This window comes from Felis catus, chromosome D4, assembly GCF_018350175.1.
Source record: "Felis catus isolate Fca126 chromosome D4, F.catus_Fca126_mat1.0, whole genome shotgun sequence".
NCBI classification, from domain to species: Eukaryota; Metazoa; Chordata; class Mammalia; order Carnivora; family Felidae; genus Felis; species Felis catus.
In genome coordinates, this window is record NC_058380.1 from 26,919,332 (window position 1) to 26,942,121 (window position 22,790).

Consider the following 22,790-nt stretch of genomic DNA (forward strand, 5'->3'; position numbering starts at 1 on the left):
TGACTAGCACTCTTCAAAGTGTCAAGATTGTGAAAAGCAAGGGAAAGACTGACAAACTGTCATAGAGACATGACAACTAATTAAGGGGATTGCTGGGTGAAGAATACATGGGAACCTTCTGTACTGTTTTTGCAACTCTCTTATAAATCCGAATTCTCTAAAAAAAAAATGTTTTGATAGCTCTTACTATATTGGCTTCCAAAGCAGTTCCAACAATTTACTCTAGTAAATACACTAGTAGTATGAGAAATGTCTGTTCTCTCACACAATAACACACAAAATAAAACATTTTAACATTTGGCAATCTCATCAGTAATGATATTTTAAAATATATTTCTTGGGGCACGTGTCTGCCTCAGCGGGTAGAGGACATGACTTTTAACCTCAGGGCTGTGAGGTCAAGCCCCATGAATGGGCATGGAGTCTATCTACTTAAGAAGAAATACATTCCTTGGGGCGCCTGGGTGGCTCAGTCAGTTAAGCGTCCAAACTCTTGATTTCAGTTCAGGTCATGATCTCACAGTTCATGGGATCAAGCCCCATCCAGGGTTCTGTGCTGACAGTGCAGAGCCTCCTTGAGACTCTTTCTCTCCTCTCCCTCTCCTCCTCCCTCCTCCACATCCTGGCTCACTCGCTCTCTCAAAATAAATAGTAAAAAAACCCAAAAAACATTTCTTTAGTTATAAGTATAAATGAGCGTCTTTTCATTTACTGGTGATCTGTATGTTCATTTTGGTAAAATGCCTTTTCATATTTTCTGTCCATATTTAAACTTCGGTGTTCATCTTGTTGATCTGTAAGAGCTCTTTGTTAAACAAACCTTTTGTCTTTCATGGGAATATCTTTTTTTTCTCAATTTTTCATTTGTTCCTTGACTTTCTCTTTGAAATCGTTTGCCCATAGTTTTTAGTTGTGGGTGGTGTTTTAAAGTAACCTAATCGTGTCAGTCTCTTATTGATTCTGGATTTTGTTTATACTTAGACATTTTCTACTCTAAGTTTAGAAGTACATTTATCCATATCTCCTCTCAACATACCTATGGTCTCATATATTTATTTAAATCTTTCATCCACTTGGAATTCCCTTTGGATGTAAGAGGTAAAAAAAAAAAATCAAAAAATACAGGTTGTGTTTTTTTTTTGTGGTTTTTTTTTTGTTTGTTTTGTAATGGCTAGTCAGTTTTGTCAGCACCCTTTACTGAAAAATCTGTTTTTACCTTGGGTTTCAAAAGCCTATCTTTATCATATACTTAATTCCCTAAGACTATATTTCTAGATGGGATCCTTGGATGACCTTTTGTTATCCCAGCAGATAGAAGTCAACGGATGGGTAGCCTACAAGTCTGAAAACTATAGACTCAATTCTCACTTCCAGGGAAGCGTTCTGATGATCATTCAATAGTCTCCTTTCTTGAGCCAGCCAACTAAAAAGATACTGAGCAACCGCCAGGAGACAGGTGCTGTGCTAGCAGCAAGCAGCTCAGGGCAGTGTTAACAGAACAAACTCTGGAACCTGCTGGCCAGTGTGGGGCCCTGGTTCCACCTGTCAGGAGCCACAGGACCTATCTGAGCATCACTCTCCTCCTCACAAGGTTACTGTAAGGACTGCATGAGTTGAGATAGGAGAAGGGCTTAGAACCACATCTGGCGCATAGTACCTGCTCAATAAATGCTATTATTATTAGAGATGGAAAGAGGGTTAAGAAACCATTTCTACAGCGAGTCTTCTCATCTTATAACAAAAAGGTGACGGATGTCTTCCTTCCACCACCATGCTGCTTTATAAGGAACCAGCCTGACGTGTTCATCCTATAGACTCTGCTGTCCCGAAGCACAGTAACCCCCATCACCGGCGCTGGCTCCCGGCTGCCGCTGCAGCAGGAGCACCCCCGACCAGGACCACGTTATGAAAAAGAGAGGTTCCAGGAAGCCCCTCACTACGACCCAGTGCTTGGCTGGCCAGGAAGGGGTGCAGCTGCCCAGAAGGCACAGTTAGGAAAGCCCTGGGCTCCCAATGGACACAGGGCCGCCCAGGTAAGAGGGTGAGATGCGGAAGGGAGGCCAGCACCGAACCCCGGGCCGGTAAGGTGCTTCAGCGCCGACTTCCGGGACTGCAACAGAAGGGCACTTCCAGGTAGGAAATGCGGAAGCCGGAGGCACACTGAGACGGTCACGCAGAGCCACGGTTTACAGGTGGCAGGCACACCAAACACCCTCCTCCCTTGACCTTGGAAGTGCTGTGGACCTGGGGGGTGGCAGCAGCGGTAGGAGACACATCAGGCGTGTTAACATTGGCTGCAACTGAGGCTTCACAATGCTTTGTCTCATACTGGATTACAAGTATCTGACATACTGGAAAATAATTAACCTAAATTAGCGGAACTCTGTGAAAGCCCAGGTTTCCTGCAGAAAGAGAAAGCGGTGTGTTTTTTGCACCAAAAGTCTCTTGGTAAATTGGAGAAGTCATGAAAAACCGCCAATTCTTTCTACTGGCTTGATTTTATTTTTTTAAATGTTTATTTTTGAGAGAGGAAGAGAGAGCGTGTGCACGTGTGAAAGAGGCAGGGGTTGGTGGGGGTGGGGACAGAGGATCTGAAGCAGGCTCTGTGCCGACAGCAGAGAGCCCAATGTTGGGCTGGAACCCACAAACTGCCAGATCATGACCTGAGCCTAATGTTCAACCGACTGAGCCACCCAGGTGCCCCCCAAACCCGGCTTAATTTTTAAAATTCAACCTACTGAGGGGCACCTGGGTGGCTCAGTCGGCTAAGCGGCTCTCCATTCTGGCTCAGGTCATGAGCTCACGGTTGGTGGGATCGAGCCCTATATTCTCCCTCTCCATCTCTCCCTGCCCCTGCCCTGCTCGTGCATACCTGCTCACTCACACACTCTCCCTCTTAAAATGAATAAACTTAAAAAAAAAAATCAACCTACTGGTTAAAATTACTGTTTGCCTAGAAGACAAAAACCACTAATTACTTTTTTAAAGAAAAGAAAAAACACCTGAAAATGAGCAATCTGCTAAATGCACTGGCCCCTTGAACCTACTGGCTAAATACTTTTATTTTTTTCTCATGTCCTTACTTCTACACAGGGTTGTGTTTTTTTAAAGATCTTCTTTTTGGGGCACCTGGGTGGCTCAGTCGGTTAAGCCTCTGACTTCAGCTCAGGTCACGATCTCGCAGTCCGTGAGTTCAAGCCCCGCGTCGGGCTCTGGGCTGATGGCCCAGAGCCTGGAGACTGCTTCCGATTCTGTGTCTCCCTCTCTCTCTGCCCCTCCCCCGTTCATGCTCTGTCTGTCTCTCTCTGTCTCAAAAATAAATAAACTTAAAAAAATTTTTTTTTAAATAAATAAAGATTTTCTTTTTAAGCAATCTCTACACCCAACGTGGGGCTCAAACCGACAACCCCAAGATCAAGAGTTGCCTGCTCTACTGACCGAGCCGGGCAGCCCTCCACACAGGGGTTTTTAATGCTATAGGCAAAAGCTGTACCTAAGAGCAATCAGATCAGAACAGCTTGTTAGACCAACATCACCACGGTAGAAATAAGATGGCTTCTCCAAACAGTGAGAGAGCCCCACCTTTATTCCTTCTCAAAGGAAATGGCCTCACATGATCTTGGACAGCCAAAGAGGTGCTCAGCAGGAAGTTCAGACGTCCCGCAGTGAGCAAACAGACCTGAGAATGCCCCCAGCTCGGTGCTGTCAGTCACCAACATTTTTTTGAGGGTATAAAGATATTCTAAGATGCCCCAAGAAGGTCTCCAAGTCAGGGGTCAGCATACCAGCCCCTTGTAGTAGGCCTGCTCTGTAAATACAGCCAGGCCTGTTCCTTTTATTGCGCACCGTGGTTTTGTGGCCACAAGGCAGAGTTGAAGAGCTTATCCACATCTACTCACAGGGTTACTACGAGGACTAAACTAGTTAAAATACTTATTATCTGGCCCCTAAGAGAAGTCTGTCAACTCCTGCTCTAAACCATTAGGACTGAATGACCAGGTCCATTGCACTCTTCTTAAATTGCTCTAAAAACTTACCAGGAAGGGCAGAGAATCTCCTCCTCTCACTTCCTCAACCCCCAATTATAAACACCACGTTTTCCCCAAGTCTGGAAGCTGACGGTTTATAAAGAAAAGGCTTCATCAGCATGGAGACTACAGTTAGTAACAATGTACTGCATATTTGACTTTGCTGAGAGTACATCTTAAACATTCTCCCCACTAGGAAAACAATTTTGTAACTGTGGTGACAAACGTACTGTGGTGATCATTTTGCAATAGGTACAAAGACTGAATTATTACACTGTACATCCTGAAACTAGCATAACATCACATGTCAATTATACCTCCAAAAAACCTTTTAAAAAAAACCCTTAACGGTTAATAAGTGTATATAATATTACAGAGTGGAAATAATCAGAGAGCAAGATGGATGAATGAAATGAATGAGAGCAACCAAATTCCACTGTGTTTTTTTCCAGCACTTGGAATTTTCTGAAGAAAGGCCGCCTCCTACATGAATGCCAAGACTACCTCTTGGCAAGAACTCCCAAATATTTCCTCCAGATCCAGAGTTGGCAAACTGCAGCCCAAAGGCTGAACCCTGCCAGCCACCTGTTTCTGTAGACTGCCTGTAAGCTTAGTTTTCATAGTTTTTAGTGGCTGGAAAAAAAATCAAAAGAATAAGATTTCATGACATGTGAAAGGCACATGCAACTAAAATGTGGGTGTTCATAAATAAGGTTTTATTGGGACACAACCACTCCCATTCACGTATGCCTGGTCTATGGCTGTTGGGCTGTAAGAATTGAGTCTACCAGCAGGGACCGTGCATCCCAGAGGGTATAGCAGATGTTCCACAGGGCTGGGGCAGAAAATCCTAAAAGTTACATTTTATTTTTATCCAAAAAGTGAGAGCAACTATGTTTCAGTAACACAACAATTACATAAAAATAACTTAGAAGTATATATTATATGTATCCTAATTATACAACCATAAAATACTAATGGGTGCAAGGAGAGGTAGAAACTAAATCTGCCATTCTCAACCCCTCTGTTGAAGGTCAAAGTCACCACCCTCTGAGCTGCCTGAGGAACTCCTTGGATTTTAGCACCCAGCACAGCGAGGTAGACTGAAAAATTGTAACTAAACCAAACCTTACAGGGGCGCTGAAGCTTTCAGATTCATATAGAAGGCACAAATTAACGTTACTGCAATAAACGTAGGCATGGGCAAACACAAGCCAGCCCCCGGAAGGTGCAGGCTTCTTATCCCTGGTCAGCTCCGCAGGAGCCGCATCACAAAGCAAAATCGATGATCACAGAATCGGACCTGACAAGAAACAGACCAAAAAATACTCAAAATTCAAGGAGTATTTGGAACAGGGGTCCACCTCCACTGTGGGGAAGCAGGGATCCAGCCCCGACTGCACACTGGGCCTTGAGATAGAAGACCATAATAACAGCACGTGCCCCTGATTGATAAATAACGAACCAAAAAATGGTTTTCTATTAAGATAACTGCTAGACAACACTGAATTAATCCTAAGTGTTTCGTTTAATTATGAGAATAATCAAAAAATTTGGGAAACCACAGCAAACTATAATCTGTATCATTGTAATCATATAGTACTTTTATAGATATTTATCTCCTGTCAGGCACTAATTAACCTTCAAAATCTTAGCTAGGGGAAGTTCTATTAACACAGCCCTGAAGGGTTTTAAGAAAAAGAAGATCAAGCTATTGTAACAATCTGAGAAGGCACGCATCTCTATTCTTTTTTTTCTGAAAAGTGTAGGAAATTTCTGTGTGAGGCAAAGTAGACTCTGGGAACTTAGTAAGCAGTTCTTAAACTTCAAGCCAAGACTGTTCATGTAATGGCATCAGTAACTGGAAAAGTCTAGAAAAGAAAATGACCACAACCTAAAAATGTTTCTTGCGGGGGGGGGGGGGGCAGGCAATGGAAATACCACTCAACACTCTTCTGAAGTGAGACAAAAGCATTATAAAGACCATTCCTCCTACTTCTGCAAAAAAAGAAGTGTAAAACAGTCTTTTTTTTTTATATTAACTACAACAACAAAAATAAGAGGTCCTTCCCCCCCGCCCCCCCTCCGTTATGCAAATGATGGATGTTATTTCTCACATTAGGTCATTAAAAAAAAAAAGGAATAAAAATAATACAACTAAATTAAAACCAGGGCATGGAGCCTCTCGTCCCTCCCTTCCTGGGAGCCATGCGGCCTTCAAGCTCCCTTTCACCAAGGTGCTCAGCCATGGGACCTGCTCAGCCCAGGCTTCTGGAAATGACACCCCACGCCTCCAACTCTTCCCTGGAGAGGCAGCTCCCCCAGGCTCTGCCCTTCTCCCCTTTGTGCTTCAGATGCAGAAAGCCTGCCTGCACATTCAGAGGATTTTCAATAAGGTCAGCAGTTTCCTCCCTGCTGGGGGAAGGTGGCCACAAAAGCCAACGGAAGATAGAGAGCCCTGGGCTGACACATCCTCATTCTGCCCCACCCCTCAAAAAGTAATATAAATACAAAATCTTGTCATCCCCCATCAATAAGTGGGCCCATGGCCAGCAATCAGAAAGGAGAGGACATCCTTAGCTCCCGAAAGCAACGTCGTCCATATCTGATAACCCACCCCCTCCCCCCAGACTCCCTACCACCACTCGGTCCTCTCATTCACAGTCCTTCATTTTTGAACTAAACCAATTAAAAAAATATATATATATACACATATATATATACATATACACATACACACACACACACACACACACACACACACACACACACACACGAAAACCTCTCCATAGGAGAACAAGATACGTCTGGAACAGCTTATTGTTTTCTTTAAACATCCTAAGAATTCAACGTCTTTTTGACCAGTGATGCCTTAAAAATTGAGTTCTGGCCTAGGGACAGCAAGTCTTACCAAATTACTGGTTTCTGCATTCTTCCCAATCACATGAGCTTACCTTAATCTTCTATAACACAAGCAGGAGGAGCTAGAATGCCCTAGGAGACCCACAAAGACCAAACCGCCAAGAGATTCCATGCCTCCCCAGGTCCCATGCTCCAAAAATTTCAGAAATACTAAAGCTGCCTAAATTTGAGTCAATCTGATGGCCATAAGCCAAACAGAGTCACTAGAATGTTGTTTAACATTTCATCAGGCTGTGGGACATCTTAATAACCCATCCCTAGGAATGCCCCTCAACATTTGCGGGATTTTGAGCCGTAGGGCCTTCAAGATCCCAACCCAGACAAAGGAAATCTCAGACCCATGAAAGCCACACAAGTTTGGTCACGCAAATTTGGAAAGGGGCTATCTGAAAACGACCGACATCATGGCATTCCCAATACAAGGGTTCTCAAATTCCTCTGAAAAGATCATTCATCAAACTAGGTTATTTTCTTATTGTGTTTAAAAAAAAAAATCATTGAACTAGCACACAGGGTGTGAAACAGAAACAAATGTATAAGCCCAGGAGACTATCTTTACACCAGAGCAAAAGTTCTATCGATGCTCCACACAAGCCAAAGGTGAGAAACACACGTAAGGGAGGGCGCCCGGAGCGTCCCCGACACGGGCTCCGGATGCGCTGTGGCGCTCGTGGCCGGGGGGACTCGGCGCCCAGCTCCCGGTCACCTGCCAGGACGCGACCGCTGCCAACGTGGGCACCCGCGCGGCGCCCGAGTGCCAGGACGCGGAGGTGAGCGGCGCGCCGCGGCCCCCCTCCCTCCGCCGGCGCCAGTCACGCCCGCGGGACCGGCACTAGTGCGACTTCGGGGCTGCACGCCTTTGACTTCGGATGCCGACGCGCGTGACAGAGCGGAGAACAAAAAAGAAAGGCCCCGCGCGTCCCGACCGGCCTCCGCAGGGGCAGAGAGCTCGCACGGCCCCTCGCGGCGGCCGGGGGTCCGGGGGCCGAGGCGGCCCCGCGGCGAAGGCTCGGGCCGCGAGCGGGCTCCGGTGACGGGCTGCGGCCCGGGCGCGAGCCGGGGGACCGTCTCCGGACGCGGGCGGTGCGCCAGGGAGGGACGGGGAGGGGCAAGGCGGCCGGGGCGGCCCCGGAGCCGGGACACGCGCGCCGCGCACTCACCTCCTGCCGCGGCTCCGGCGGCCGATCGGCGCTGCGGGCCCGGCTCCCAGGCCGCCTGGCGCTCCCCCGCCGCCGGCCTCGCGCTCTCGTCCGCCCCGCGCCGTGCGCCCCGCGCCGCGCCCAGCGCCGCCGCGTCTCCGGCCTCCGCAGCGGCGAGTCCCCGCCCCCGGACCGCGCCGGCGGCTTAGGGAGGAGGCGGCGCCGCGAGCGCGGGGAGGCGAGGCCGGGGCCGCGCCCGGACGCCGGCCCCACGGTGCGCGCGCCCCGGCCCGCCGCCGCCCCCAGGCCCGCGCCCCGACGCCGGCGTCGCGCCCCCGCCTCGGCCGCGGCCCCCCGGCGACCCCTGCGGGACGCGGCTCCGAGGGCGGCCATCGAGCGGGCGCGACGCTTCCGCAGAGGAGGCGCGAAGGTGGGACGCGGCGGCGCGGAGCAAAGGGGCTTGGGGGAGAGACGACCCCTCACCCCTCACTCCGACCCCGGGCGCAGGGGGGTTTCCGGAATATAGGACACCAAACCCAGCGCCACCCACCTTGCCACACTCGCGTCTCCTTGCTCGGTGGTCCCGGTCCAAACTACGCAGAGGAAAGGGGCCGACCAGTAACAGGAACTTGGGGGGTCTAGACTCACAAATTTGCTTTTTCTCATCCACCAGCCCTACCCTGTTCCTAACGTCCCCACGGCTGTTCCTTCTCAAGCTTTAATTTTTCGGGCTGTGACCCTCCAGACTTTGTAGTGGATAAAAGGAAGAATCCTGGACGCTGCGCAAGGGAGACCTTCTGGGACTCCCTAAGGGTGAAGCGTGGGAGCGTGAACGCCTGGAAGTTTGAGCAGCACCCTTAGGCCACACCTCCCGGATCACCTACTAAGGATCTGCAAGGTATCCAGACTAGAAAATTCTAACAGTGGTTCCTGATCCTGACAGCCTCGGCCAGGCGTTTTAATGATCTGAGAGCTTTGGGGATATTTCAGTGCTAGGGTCCCATCCCCAGAGTCTTGAGCCCAAACGTAGGTGTTTTTGTTTGTTACCAAGCTTTCCAGATAATTCCAACATGTGCTCAGGACTAAGAAGAAGTTTATCTTTTTTCTCTAGCCTACGTAGCTCTGGTTTCGAGGAAAGGAACGCCTTCCTCTCACCCTTCCCAAATCCCGGCAACAACAAAAAACAACTAAGTACACAAACTCCTAAAGGGAATGCTCACGGTGGAAATGGTTTTCAACCAAAACAAAGACTCACCTTGAGAAAGGTGACCCAGATTCCTTACTGCCACCTGAGCAGGGTCTCCTTAAATTCAGGAAAAGGATCCTTTATGAACCAAAACCTCTTAACTGAATTTAGAGTAATATTCTACTCTAGCCCCAAATGGTAGTTTTGTTACCTGCTATTAAACCATTACCCTGCTGGACCAAGACTGCAAGAGCCGAGGGTGTGTTGGACATCAAACCCTGGCTTTTCCCAAGACTTGTGTCACTTCTTTCTAATCTTCCAGTGACCGTAAGTGACCACAATCAGGATTTGGGGACAGGTAGAATAAATTCCCGTAATTGTTCCTTCTGGCTCCCCTCGTTATAGTTTGCCTTCTTAGGCTGGTGGGCCACACCTTCATCTCATTTCCCTCTCGGTAGGGTTCCATTGTGCCCTTCATTTATCAGCAAGTAATTAGTGACTTTTTTACAGTTTTATTGAGAAATGATTGACATATCTGACCATTGAAGTTTAAGGCATACGGCATGATCGTTTGATTTATATATATTGTGAAATGACTACCACAGGAGGTTCAGCTAACGTCCATCTTCTCATATAGGTGCAATTGTTAAAAAGGAAGAAAAAATTTCTCCTTGTGATGAGAATTCTTACGAGTCACTTTCTTAACCGCTTTCCCATACATCATACAGCAGCGTTAGCTCTGGCCGTCACGTTGTATATCACGTCCCTGGTACTCAATTATTTTATAACTGAAGTTTGTACCTTGTGGCCACCTTCCTCTAATTCCCCACTCCCGGCCCCACCACCTCTGGTGACAAGTCTGATCTCTTTTTCTATGAGGTTTTTGTTTGGAGGTTGGGTTTGGTTGGGTTTTTTGTTGTTGTTGTTAATTTTTTTTAATGTTTATTTTTGAGACAGAGAGAGACAGAGCATGAACGGGGGAGGGGCAGAGAGAGAGGGAGACACAGAATCGGAAACAGGCTCCAGGCTCTGAGCTGTCAGCACAGAGCCTGACGAGGGGCTCGAACCCACCAACCGCGAGATCATGACCTGAGCCGAAGTCGGCCGCTCAACCGGCTGAGCCACCCAGGCGCCCCTGGTTGGTTGTTTTTTTAAGATTCTACATATAGTGAAATCATACAATATTTGTCTTTGAGCATAATGCCCTCAAGGCACACCATGTTGTCATTAATGGGAGGATTTCCTGTCTTTTTCTTTTTAAGTTTATTTTTATTTTTATTTTGAGAGAGACAGAGAGCAGGGGAGGGGCAGAGAGAGAGAGAGAAAGAGAGAAAATCCCAAGAACCCCATTGTCAGCACAGAGCCCAACATGGGACTTGATCCATGAACCATGAGATCATGACCTGAGTGGAAATCCAGAGTCAGAAGCTTATCTGACTGAGCCACCCAGGTACCCAAGGATTTCCTGGGTTTTTTTTATGGCTAAAGAATATTCTATTATATACACACATACAGAGCCCAGCACAGTGGAGACACTCTAAATATTAAATACCTGAGATCAATGGAATGCAATAGAATAGAAAGTCCTTATCACATACATCTTGCCAAGTTTGCTTTCCAGCATTCATTTTTCCTGTCTCCAGTTACCAGCATCACCATTTTTTTCATCCCTCCTTACTGACTTTTAGTCCTAAATGTCTATAGCAATCCGAATGGTGACCATCCCCCCTCCAAAAGCTATTTCCATGGCCTAATCCCCGAACCTGTGAACATGACCTTTAGAGGGCAAAAGATGTGATTAAACTAAAGATCTTGAGGGACTTGTCCTGGATTATCCAGGTGGATTGGAAACAATCATAAATGTCCATAGGAGAGAAGGGCAGAGAGGGGAAGAGGCCATGTGATCACAGAGGCAGTGTGACCACTGGAGTGATGCACCGACAAGCCAAGGAAGGCCTGGAGTCCCCAGAAGCTGGAAGGGGCAAGAAACAGTTGGTCTCCTAGCGGCTTTGGACAGAGCCCAGCCCTATCCCCACTGCCATGAGACAATAAAACTTGTGCTGTTTTAAGCCACCCAGTTTGGATGATTTGTTTCGGCAACCACAGGAAAACTAACACAATCCTGGAGTCCACGGGTTCACAGATAGGCACGTGACCCAGCTACCTCAGCGAGACTCCATTTGGCACTCACCGCACCCACTGGGAAAGGGAAGCTCTGTTTTCTACTAAGGCAGCCCATCTTGGGAGAATATAACCCTAGAGCCGAGGGTCACAGTGTGGAGACATTAGCCTGATATTCTGAGAAAGACAGATAGACACCTAGTGTTGATGTCATTTGGTCTTCTGGATCCAGCTGTATCTGAAACCAGGGCTATCCTGGATTTTCGGTTATATCAGCCAATTAATTTCCCATTTGACTTAAGCCAGTTAGCGCTGGGTTTCTGTCACAAGCAGGGCCAAAGAATTCTGACTTAAAGGCCTTTTGTTACTGGTGTAGGGTTCTGAGTTACATGTGAGCTTCAACAAGTTAGCATAAGTATGTTCCAAATATTGCATGGGTCAGATACTAAAAAAAAAAAACCCAAAAAAACATTATTTGTTACTTATCTGAAATTCAAAGTTACCTGGGCAATCTGGATGTTTAGTTTTTGGCTTTTGCTAAGGCAGTCCTGTGTCAGAAGTTTTTTTATTGATCATCGGAAACTTTTGGAAAGCCAGGTTGTTATAGCACAAAAGGTAAGAATAATCTTTCTAAAGTAGATGCTTCTTCTAATTTTAGACATTCATATAACTATCTTTGGGGCACCTGGGTGGCTCAGTCAGTTCAGCATCTAACTTCAGCTCAGGTCATGATCTCATGGTTTGTGAGTTGGAGCCTCATTGGGCTCTGCATTGGCAGTTTGATATTCTCAGGAAAATCGAGGGTTCTCTCTCCCTTTCTCTCTGCCCCTCCCCTATGCGCGCGCTCTGGCTCTCTCTCTCTCTCTCTCAAAATAAATAAACTTAAAAACACACACACAGATAACTGTCTTCGGTGTCCTGTATTAACCGGGGTTGTAAAACAGTGTAATTATACACTCATGGTGTTTTGAACCTTAATGTGTTTTGAAGTTGAGAAAGAAAGACTCCGTTTTTAAAGGTCTCCTGCCACTGACCAAAGCAGTCAAAAGGTGCCTTTGTATGTTGTGAAACCTACAGTTTCCTTTAAAACTGATGCCCTTACAGAGCTGTGTTCACAGTTGCTTCTGGCTGTGTGACATACGTGTTACGGAATGGTCCAGAAGCAAAGGATTATGAAGGACCCAGCTGGAGGCGGGGGAGTGGGCGGTGCAATGCCTATCAGCTTCCTTGAGCAGAGAAGAAAAAGGCCAAGCTGAGGGTATCCTGAAATCTGGGGACCAACCTGCAGACGCGATGTTTTGCATATACACAGTGATGCCATAGCCCAGGATAAGTCCTGTGTTTTGTGCCAAAATGAAGTTGTTCTAGAAAAGGTGGATCTCCTGCGTTACGCCTCTTTTGTTCTCAAAATACGTTCCCTCAGCCTCTTCAGAAAAGACTTCTGAAGCGGGTTGGTTCTTTGACCTTGAGACTTAGGAATACAGAATGGCAGATTCACAGTTTCACTTTGCAGCAATATTAAGAATACTTGAAAATGTACAAACTTAAGTTCCCTGGCTCATGGCTTTCCTATTAGAGCTGACTCTCCAGTGATGTTTGAAAAAAAAAAAAAAAAAAGAGGCTATTTCTTGAAAGTACAGTTTGAAAGGTCTATTGTATTTCAGTGGTTTCCATGCTTTGTTTTGATGTGTATTCTTTTTTCATACAAGTATGTACTTAAAGTGCTGTGGGATAGAGCACGCGTACTTGGCTCCCTCTCCTAGTTTGATTTATGTGCCCACTGACTTACTGTCTTACCCAGTCTGGCAAGTTCCCCGCACCTAGCAAGATCTTCCAACAACCTGACTGAAGAACCACTGTGTCCACTCAGAGTAACCCAGAGGTCACACCCTTATGGTTACTGGATGGGTCGTTCCACTGTGTCTACCCACAGTGAGGTTACACCCTTATGGTTACTGGATGGGTCATGCCAGGTATTAGTCATGGGAAAAGATTTTTAAACTAAACATATTTGACATATAACATCGTGTAGTTTTAAGGTGTACAACATGTGAGTTCGATTACACTTATATGATGTAATATGATTGCCATTGTGGCGATAATCAGCACCTCTGTCAGGCCACATAAATTATCTTTTCTTTTTTTAGTGGTTGGAATAATTAAGTTCCAGACTCTTGGCAAGTTCGAAAACTGTAATACAATATTGTGGTCTATAAGAGACTTCTGTTTTTTCACGATGACTCACGGGGTGGGGGAGGGGTCTACTATTGACCTTTAGGTAAGTATCCTGCACAAGAAAAAATGCTCCCCCACCAATGCCAACAGTGGCTCCCTATCTCCCTCTGCAATTGACAAACACTGGTCTCAACAGAGAATCTAATGACCCAGGGGGCAGTACAAGGACACTCGCCAGGTGGAAGGACCTGGGAAGTTGGAGCGTTTTTCCCTGTAGGCTTCCACTTTATGGAACATGAAATTCAAACCGATAAAGGGAGCCTTGCTTTTTACATCAGTTTAGGATGAGGCTCAGCTGCCGGTGACAAGAAGCCTAAATGATAGTGGCTGAAGCTCACAAAGGTTTCATCTCTCACAGGATAAGTCTTTGAGCCGACGGTCTTGGCTGTCTTGGCAGAGATTCAGGCTCCCCTGCGCCCAGATGTGACCCTCATTCACAGGGTCCAAGATGGGAATTGCAGCTGAAGCTGTCACTTCCACGTTCCACCCAGATGACAGGGGAAAAAGAAGGGCTTGCTCCCTCCATTTAAGGAGACCTCTTAGAAGTTGCATGGGACATTTCTAATTACATTCCTTCGCTAGATCTTAGGCACGTGCCCACACCCAACTGCAAGGTATCTGGGAAACAGAGCTTCCTACTCTGGGTTGCCATGTGCCCAGCTAGAAACCATGGGTACTGTTTCCAAAAAAGAAAGGAAGAAGAAGAGATCTTTGGTGACAGCTGGCAGTCTTCGCCATTCCTAGGAGGGCCAATTACTTGCATCAGTGCCAGGTGAAGCCCTAGTATTTGGTCAAGCTGGGTTTCAGTGGTCCAGCCTTGACTCAGGGGAAGAGGAAAACATTGGCTTGCTCTAGCCCCCAAATTCTTCGATGCTCATCTGTGGAGGCTGGGGACTGTGTCTCCTCCCCAGAAATCTAAGTGGGGGCTTCTGACTGCTCCAACAGAAAGAATACAACAGAATGCATGCTGAGGCTAGGTCACAAAAGGTGACACAGCTTCCAGCTGGCTGTCTCTGGGATGTTCACTGTTGGAACCCAGCCACCATGCTTGGGTTGGGGCAGGGGGAGCCCAGGCCACATGGAGAGGTGACACGTGGGTATTCTGCCCACCAGCCCCAGCCAGGGTCTCAGCTGACATCTGCCATCAACTGCCAGACGTGTGTAGGAAGAAAGCCCAGATGATTCCCCCATGGTAATCTGTGCCCATCTGACTGTGGCTGCAGAAGTGGCCAGCTGAGCCCAGTCAGCATGCCAACCCTTAGTGATAACCATAACATGTTTGTTGTCTTAAGCCACTACATTTGGGGGTGGTTTGTTATGCAGTAATGGATAACCAAAAGCCAGCAGGGCATTGATACTTTAGCATTGACCAGTCCAGTACCATTCTGAGGCCAGCAACTGGAAATCCATCAGGAGAGGCATCAAGGACACAGTGACTCAGGGCCCAGGGGGAGGGATGGAGGTTTCAGGCAGAGAGGATGTTGCAAAAGACAGCAGCTCCTCCTCAACGACGGCATCTTCTTCAGCCCTCGACCTTGGTGGCACTAGTCTGTCGCACAATACTTCCAGAAAAAAAGCACACGATGTGAATAAAAAAGGGGGGGGGGGGGGAACGTATTATGTGTGCCAAGGGGCCAGGACTGGAAATCAGGAAAGACAAAGTATCCACAAATCTAAATGGTATACACTCCCGTCTTCTGTGGTCATCCTACACAGAATTGTGAGGAACACAACTTCTGTGTCTACGTTGGGGCTCCTCTGCCCTCAGTTTTCTCTCTGTCCCCCAACCCCAGCCTCCCAGAGGCTCAGTCTCTGCTGTCAGAAGCCCAGATACGCCCCAAGGCATTGCCTGATGATCACATCACATTGACCCTGGACTTCCGGAGACTTGAAGCCTTAACTCACCATTTCCTCCATCTGCTCTGACATCCAGACCCCTGTCACAGGGCAGGATGGTGGTAACTTGGATACGTAAGGAGAGCACAGCTGCTCTCTTGTGTAGAATGAATCCCTTCTGAGGACGCCTGGCTGGCTCAGTCAGAGCCAGCGACTCAGACAGAGCATGCGACTCTTGATCTTGGGTTCGAGCCCTCGATCGTGAGTTCAAGCCCCCATCAGGAATGGCATGGAATGGGAGGGAAGGCCCTGAACCCACCAGTTAATGTCTTAATATCTATTTCAATCTCTTCTGGATTTCGTCCTTTTCCTCTGCTCTCTCTATGAGTGTCTGGTGGAGAGAAGAATTAAGCCTTGGACTCACTAGGCTGCTTAGTAGGAAGCTAGTCCATCCGGTAATCTGTTGCATCTTCCAACAAAGTGGCCTAGACTTGAGGCTTGAGGAGAGTTTTGTCCCCCATGTCACAGAATCCTAACGTTGGGACCTTAGGTATCATTGGGTCCAACATCCTCTTTTGAAATGTTTTTTATTCTTATCTAACATATCTTTTTAAAAATTATTTCCAGCACTTCTTTCTGCCTCTTGCCTACCCTGCTGATGGTGCTTTGGGGTGATGGTGGGGGTTTAGATGGTGGCCAAGAAAGAATTCTTTGAAGATGTCTTTGGTGCAAAAAAAAAAAAAAAAAGGTGATTTTATTAAAGTACGGAGACACGACCTGAGGGCAGAAAGAGCTACACTGGGGTTGTGAAGAGTGACTAATTATATACCTTTAGGTTGGGAGGGGGTTAGGGACAGCATAAGTCTGTAAGGAATTTTGGAAGCAAGGTTTCCAAGACCTTGAGGGGCTAGCTGTTGTTAGGAAAATGCCATTTATTACTGTTTAGTAAAACCTCAGTCATGTGGCCCTTTAGATGTGTATCAGGGGGCCATAAGCCTGGAATATGATTGCCAACATATATCTTGGGTCAGGGGGGGAGGGAGGCTGGTAGAGATAAACGAAGTTTCCAAAGGAATTTTTTTTTAATTTTTTTAACATTTTTATTTATTTTTGAGATAGGGAGAGACAGAGCATGAACAGGGGAGGGTCAGAGAGAGGGAGACACAGAATCTGAAACAGGCTCCAGGCTCTGAGCTGTCAGCACAGAGCCTGACGCGGGGCTCAAACTCACAAACCATGACATCGTGACCTGAGCCGAAGTCGGCCGCTTAACCGACTGAGCCACCCAGGCGCCCCCCAAAGGAATTTTTATATGTTAAACTAGACCCACAGGATCCTAGAGGTTGGGATAATGTCAAGCTAAGACTCCCTTTTGCCCCTAGCAAAGGGTCATGATTGAGGCAGCTGAGCTTCTAGAGGAAGGTCACTCTGCCCATTTCAAGGACTTGTCAATGGGCTCTAGGCAGTAAGGGGAATTTAATTTTTCATTTGCCTTTGTTGCCCACATTGCCATGGCAAGCACTTAAACCCCCTTATGTCTTGATGAGGGTGACATTAGGGTTCCAGGAAATGGAGGCTATAGGTTTCTGGAGATTAGACTATGGATAAGATTGCCTTTTTCTTGCAGTTTACTAAGTTCTCTGTAAACTGAAGGAGACTCCTGTCCCGCATGACTGTGATCTCTATCAGTCAACCATTTGTTTCCTTTCCTTTGTCCTTGGGCAGCCAGGAGTGCCAGAGGAATGTTATACACATCCCACCTGGGAGGGTGGGTGCTGTTAGTCTGTACTTTGCCCTCAGCCTGCCTTATGCTCCCTCGTCACCTGCCATCTCTCATCTTTGATCAGCAAAGCCGGAGGTTCTCAAATTTTGGGTTTTAGGACTGAAAATTTTTAAGTAAACACATTTAAACATTATTGATGACCCCATAGAGTTATTTTTATCATGTGGGTTTCACTATGAATATTTTAGACATTGAAATTGAGAAATCTTAAAAACATTCTTCGTATTCACAGTACCTATGACTTTGTAACCAATAAGAACACAGATGTTTTCATAACACATATTTGTATCAAATAACATGTATGCAAGTCAACACTTTGAAATCAAGGTACTTGATCTTATTAATATATTAAGCAAGCACATATATTACACATTTGTTTTTTAATATATTGACAACTATGTTTCAATATGATTGGTTTCTTTATTGTTTTTTTATGTTTTATGTATTTATTTATCAGTATTATTATTATTTTTTTTTTTGAGAGAGAGAGAGAGAACAAGTCTAGGAGGGGCACAGAGAGAGAGAGAGAGAGAGAGAAATCCCAAGCAGGCTCTGCACTGAAAGCACAGAGCCCAATGCGGGGCTCAAACTCATGGACTGTGAGATCATGACCTGATCTGAACCAACTGAGCCACCCAGGTGCCCCCATTTTATTTTTATGCATTTAAAGTTTTTGTTCTGAGAAGGTGTCCAGAGACTCCTGATCTAGGCCCTCTGTGACTAGCACAGGAACAACAGAAAGACAAAAAAGGTTTAATTGTTGTTTGAATTTCCAAAGCCCCAGTGATAGGGAGAAATGGAGGGTAGGTTTCACCTCCAGAGGCCTTCAGCCCCCTCTTGGCACCCAGGAGGCCTCTGTGGGCACTCTTCCAGGCCTACAGCCCCTCTGCTCTCCATCTGAGTGGGTGCTTTATTTGCCTAGGTCACAGACCTGTCTCAGTTCACTCAGACACTGGTAAGGGTCGCCCGTGGAACAGGAGGCCCTGACCTATACACCGGATCACGCCTGTGTTGGGTGGGATTGGTCAGAACTATCTGGAGATTTTCCTCTGCGTTAGGTTGGAGAAAAACTCCTATGATAACAAGAGAGGGTGGAGGTCTGGACGCATGCAGTAATTTGCGCAGGAGATAATATTCGCCCACTGTTAATGTCTCTGAGCTCAGAAACACAGAGCTGCTTCTTCGGTGGGCCTGGAGGGGCTGTGGCCCCAGATCTGGTGTTGTGTGTGGGAGCGAAAGCTCACCACCCCCCTTCTTTGGCGCTGATTTCTGCAGCGTGCTCCTATTGCTATGGTAATGAGCCAGGGAAGCTTTTCAAGCCTGTCAGGGAAGAGCAACCTTCATAAAAGAAAGGATAAATCAGGACCACAGTTTGAAATCTGGAAAGAATCAGAGAAGTGAGACGTGAGAAGTTGAATTAATGGTGGAAGAAAAAAATACAGCAGCCAAGCCAGCCTAACCCAGGGGAGGGGCAGGGTGGCAGAGGGGGACATGCGGGAGGCTTGACTGTAGCTTGTCCTAACCCCAATGGTCCCCACAAAAAAAGCCTAACTGTTCCAGATGCCTGATAGGTACCAAGGGAACTTTATCTCCTTGTTTGCTTACATGGTCTTCTCCCTAACACATATGTGCATTTTTAAGCAGACCCTCCAGAGATAGAAATATATATGTATATATCAAGGCACTAAAACATTTGATAATTAAAAAAAATATATATATATATATATATATTTTTTTTTTTCTTCTCCTGTACCAGAATAGAGCACAGTTCACATAGCAGTAGCTGGAAAGGGGACAGAAGGAGGCACATATTATAACAAAGAAGGGAGAAGAGAGAAACATGGAGAGGGGGTTGCTAAAGATGCACTTTTGAATTGTCGAAGATTCTCAGGACTAGGGTGAAAGAAAAATTATTCACCACACTGGTAAGACCAAATGCTGGCAAGCGTGCGAAGCAATAAGAACTCGCATTCATCGCCAGTGGGAAATGCTGGCACAGAAACTTTGGAAGACGGCTGGGCAGTTTCTGATACAACATGCCCTTCCCAAATGACCCAGCAATTGTGTTTCTTGGTTTTCACTTAAAGACAGTGGAAACTTTCGCTCACACAAAAACTTGCACACGGATGTTTACAGAGACTATCTTCATAACTGCCAAGATTTGGAAATAACCGAGATGTCCTTCAGTAGATGAATGGATAAGTAAACTGTGGTCCATCCAGACAACGAGATACTATTCAGGACTAAAAAGTAATGAGCTATCAGGGCACCTCGATGGCTCAGTCGGTTAAGCATCCAACTTCAGCTCAGGGCATGATTTCCCGGTTCATGGGTTCGAGCCCCACATTGGGCTCTGTGCTGACAGAGTCTGGAGCCTGCTTCAGGTTCTGTGTCTCTCTCTCTGCCCCTCCCCGACTCATGCTCTGTCTCTCTCTCCCTCAGCCCCTCCCCTGCTTGGGTTCTGTCTCTCTCAAAAAAACAAATAAACATTAAAAAAAATTTTTTTGAAGTAATGAGCTACCAAGCCATGAAAAGATGTGGAGGAACTTTAAATACGTATTACTAAGTGAAAGACACCAATTTGAAAAGGCCACATACTGTATGATTCCAACAATATGACATTCTGGAAAAGGCAGGACTGTGGAGAAAGTGGTTAAAAAGACCAGTGGTTACCAGGGGTTGGGGGTGGGAGCAGGATGAATGGGCGGGTCACAGAGTTTTCCCAGGGCCATGAAAATACTCTGTAATGATAGATACACGTCATTATACATTTTTTTTTCAAACCCCTAGCATATACAAGAGGTAGAGTGAACCCTAAGGTAAACTATGGAATTTTTTAGTGATGTATCAGTATAGGTTCGTCAGTTGTAACAAATGTATCACACTGATGAAGGATATTAATGGGAGAGGCTATGTATGTGTGGGGAGGGAGGAAAAATAATGGGAAATCCCTGTACCTTCCCCTCAGTTTTGCTGTAAACCTGAAACTGTTCTGAATAAACAATGATACAAGGGCACCAGGGTGGTTCAGTCAGTTGAGCATCTGACTCGTGATCTTTGCTTAGGCCATGAATCTCACAGTTTGTGCGATCGAGCCCTGTGTCAGGCTGTGAAGGAGAAAGGACACCTTTTGGTCGGTCAATTTCTTAGCTGTACTAAATTAATTAATTAATTAATGATTTTATTTTTAAGTCATCTCTTCCCCCACTGTGGGGCTCTAACTCACAACCCCAAGATCAAGAGTTGCACGCTCTTCCAACTGAACCAGCTGCGTGCCCCAATTGCGCTTAATATTTAGATACAAGGAGGGGCCCATGGGTGGCTCCGTCAATTAAGCATCCAGCTTTGGCTCAGGTCATGATCTCACGGTTCATGAGTTCGAGCCCCGCTTTAGGCTCTATGCTGTCAGTGCAGAGCCTGCTTTGGATCTTCTGTCTCTCTCTCTGCCCCTCCCCTACTCACACTCTCCCCCACTCTCTCTCTCTAAATAAACATTTTTTAAAAATGTTGGTCGGGGCGCCTGGGTGGCGCAGTCGGTTAAGCGTCCGACTTCAGATCAGGTCACAATCTCGCGGTCCGTGAGTTCGAGCCCCGCGTCGGGCTCCGGGCTGATGGCTCAGAGCCTGGAGCCTGTTTCCGATTCTGTGTCTCCCTCTCTCTCTGCCCCTCCCCCGTTCATGCTCTGTCTCTCTCTGTCCCAAAAATAAATAAACGTTAAAAAAAAAAATTAAAAAAAAATGCTGGTCATTAAAAAAACATCTAGATACAATGAAATGCATGGACATTTGGACACTGGTTGGGTTTTGATAAATGCATTTACCTGCATAACTACAAACCCTATCAAGATACAGCATATTATTGTCACGGCATCTCTAACGTGTCCTTTCCAATTTAATTCTTGCCCACCCAGAAAGGCCATTACAGTTCTGAATTTTTCCCCTGCTTCGGAAAAATTATTTTTATTATTTTTTATTTTTTGAGAGAGAGAGAGACCCCGAGTGAGCGCACACACGACGGGGGAGGGCCAGAGAGAGGAGGAGAGAGAAACCCCATGGCGCTGTCAGCACAGAGCCCCACACGGGGCTCAAACTCACCAACCGTGAGATCATGACCTAAGCTGGCACCAAGAGTTGGACACTTAACTGGACGAAGCCACCCAGGCGCCGCTGTGTCGTCTTCTTAAAGACTTATTTGCACTTAAGCTTCCCAGGGGCCTGTAAGGCATTTGCCACATTGGTCTCAAGCTCCCTCAAAACGCAGTGGAGGCTGGGCGGGAAGGAGGAAAATCGGAAAGGAAAATTGCACTTTTAAATCTGGCTGGGGGGGGGGGGGGGAAGATCTATAGAGGCTGATTATTCTGAATTCTTAAAGTAATTTTACATAGCATTAAAGTCACCCCCGGGCAATTGATTAAAAAGAATAGCCAACCAAGTCAGCCACAGTTAATTAATCACAGTTTCCGAAACGCCACCACAGTGCGAGCTCCCTGCAGGGAAGCAGGTTGTTTTCTCCTCACCCAGGACTACCCGCGAGCTCCTATTCTACCCTCCCTGCCTGCGTCCTTCTTAAGGACTAGCTTCTACTCCCTGTAGCTCTGTGGCAGACACAATAGCCCCTGCCCGGTAGGACGGGCAGGTATTACTGTCCCCATTTTACAGAAGAGGAAACTGAGGTTCAGATGGCTAAAGTACCCACGGCCAGTGAGCAGCATGGCAGCCGCCCTTTTCAGACTATGGTCTAAATGACTGATAATGGCTCCCTCGACAGTCTCACCACCTGGGTGCCAACACTGACCAGTGTCCAAGTGAAATACTGCTGTCTATCTCTTAGGACAGAGACCCGTCGAGTTGTATGTGCATTAAGTGATCTAAGATAAAGGGGGTGATATACTCTCTGGGAAGAGATTGAAAGCATCTGGCTCAAATGTAGTGGCATCAGCTTTTTTTTTTTTTTACAGTAATCTCTATACCCAATGTGTGGGGCTCCAACTCACGACCCTGAGATGAAGACTCACGATGCTCTACCAGCTGAGCCAGCCAAACGCCCCAGGTCACCTGCATTTCAATCCTTGATCCCTTTAGCTGAAGGACTGAGGTCTTGACAGTGGGATTTTAGGGCAGACCTCAGGTGGAAAGGCAGCTTTCAGGCATCTTGGCCTTGAATCCATGGCTCACAGGGAGCCTGAGTACGCCGTAGAACATGAAGGAAAGTGCTACAGAGCCTGTCACCTTGATCAAGTGAGTGTGAGGCCCAGTGTTGAAGAATATTGAGTCCGTGAGTAGGGGCGCCTGAGTGGCTCAGAGAGCTGAGCATCTGACTCTTGATTTCGGCTCAGGGAGCCGATTTGGGAGATCGAGCCCTGCATTGAGCTCCATGCTGGACGTAGAGGCTGCTTAAGATTCTCTCTCTCCCTCTCTCTCTGTCTCTCTCTCTCTCTCTCTGTCTCTCTCTCTCCCCCTCCCCCTCCCTCTCCCTCTCTCCCTCTTTCTTTCTCTCTAAAAAAAAAAAAAAAGAAAGGAATATTGATGCCATGTGTAGAG

General features: G+C 46.8%; 1 protein-coding gene and 1 long non-coding RNA gene across 3 annotated transcripts in view; one reads left to right on the plus strand and one right to left on the minus strand.

The window, feature by feature from the left end:
- Positions 1-8,787, minus strand: part of GOLM1 (golgi membrane protein 1) — a 57,363-nt gene extending 48,576 nt beyond the window's left edge. The window contains exon 1 of one of the 2 annotated variants that reach the window (XM_045043449.1): positions 8,640-8,787. The gene's annotated coding sequence lies outside the window, so the exon portion shown is untranslated. Of the gene's footprint in view, positions 1-8,110; positions 8,244-8,639 lie in introns of those variants that run through there. The other variant, XM_023242229.2, reaches the window with a different exon arrangement.
- Positions 8,788-8,848: 61 nt separating this feature from the next.
- On the plus strand, positions 8,849-13,609 carry LOC123381711. The gene is made up of 2 exons (XR_006589051.1): positions 8,849-8,987; positions 11,146-13,609. It is a non-coding gene; the product is annotated as an uncharacterized LOC123381711 (long non-coding RNA).
- The last annotated feature ends 9,181 nt before the right edge of the window (positions 13,610-22,790 follow it).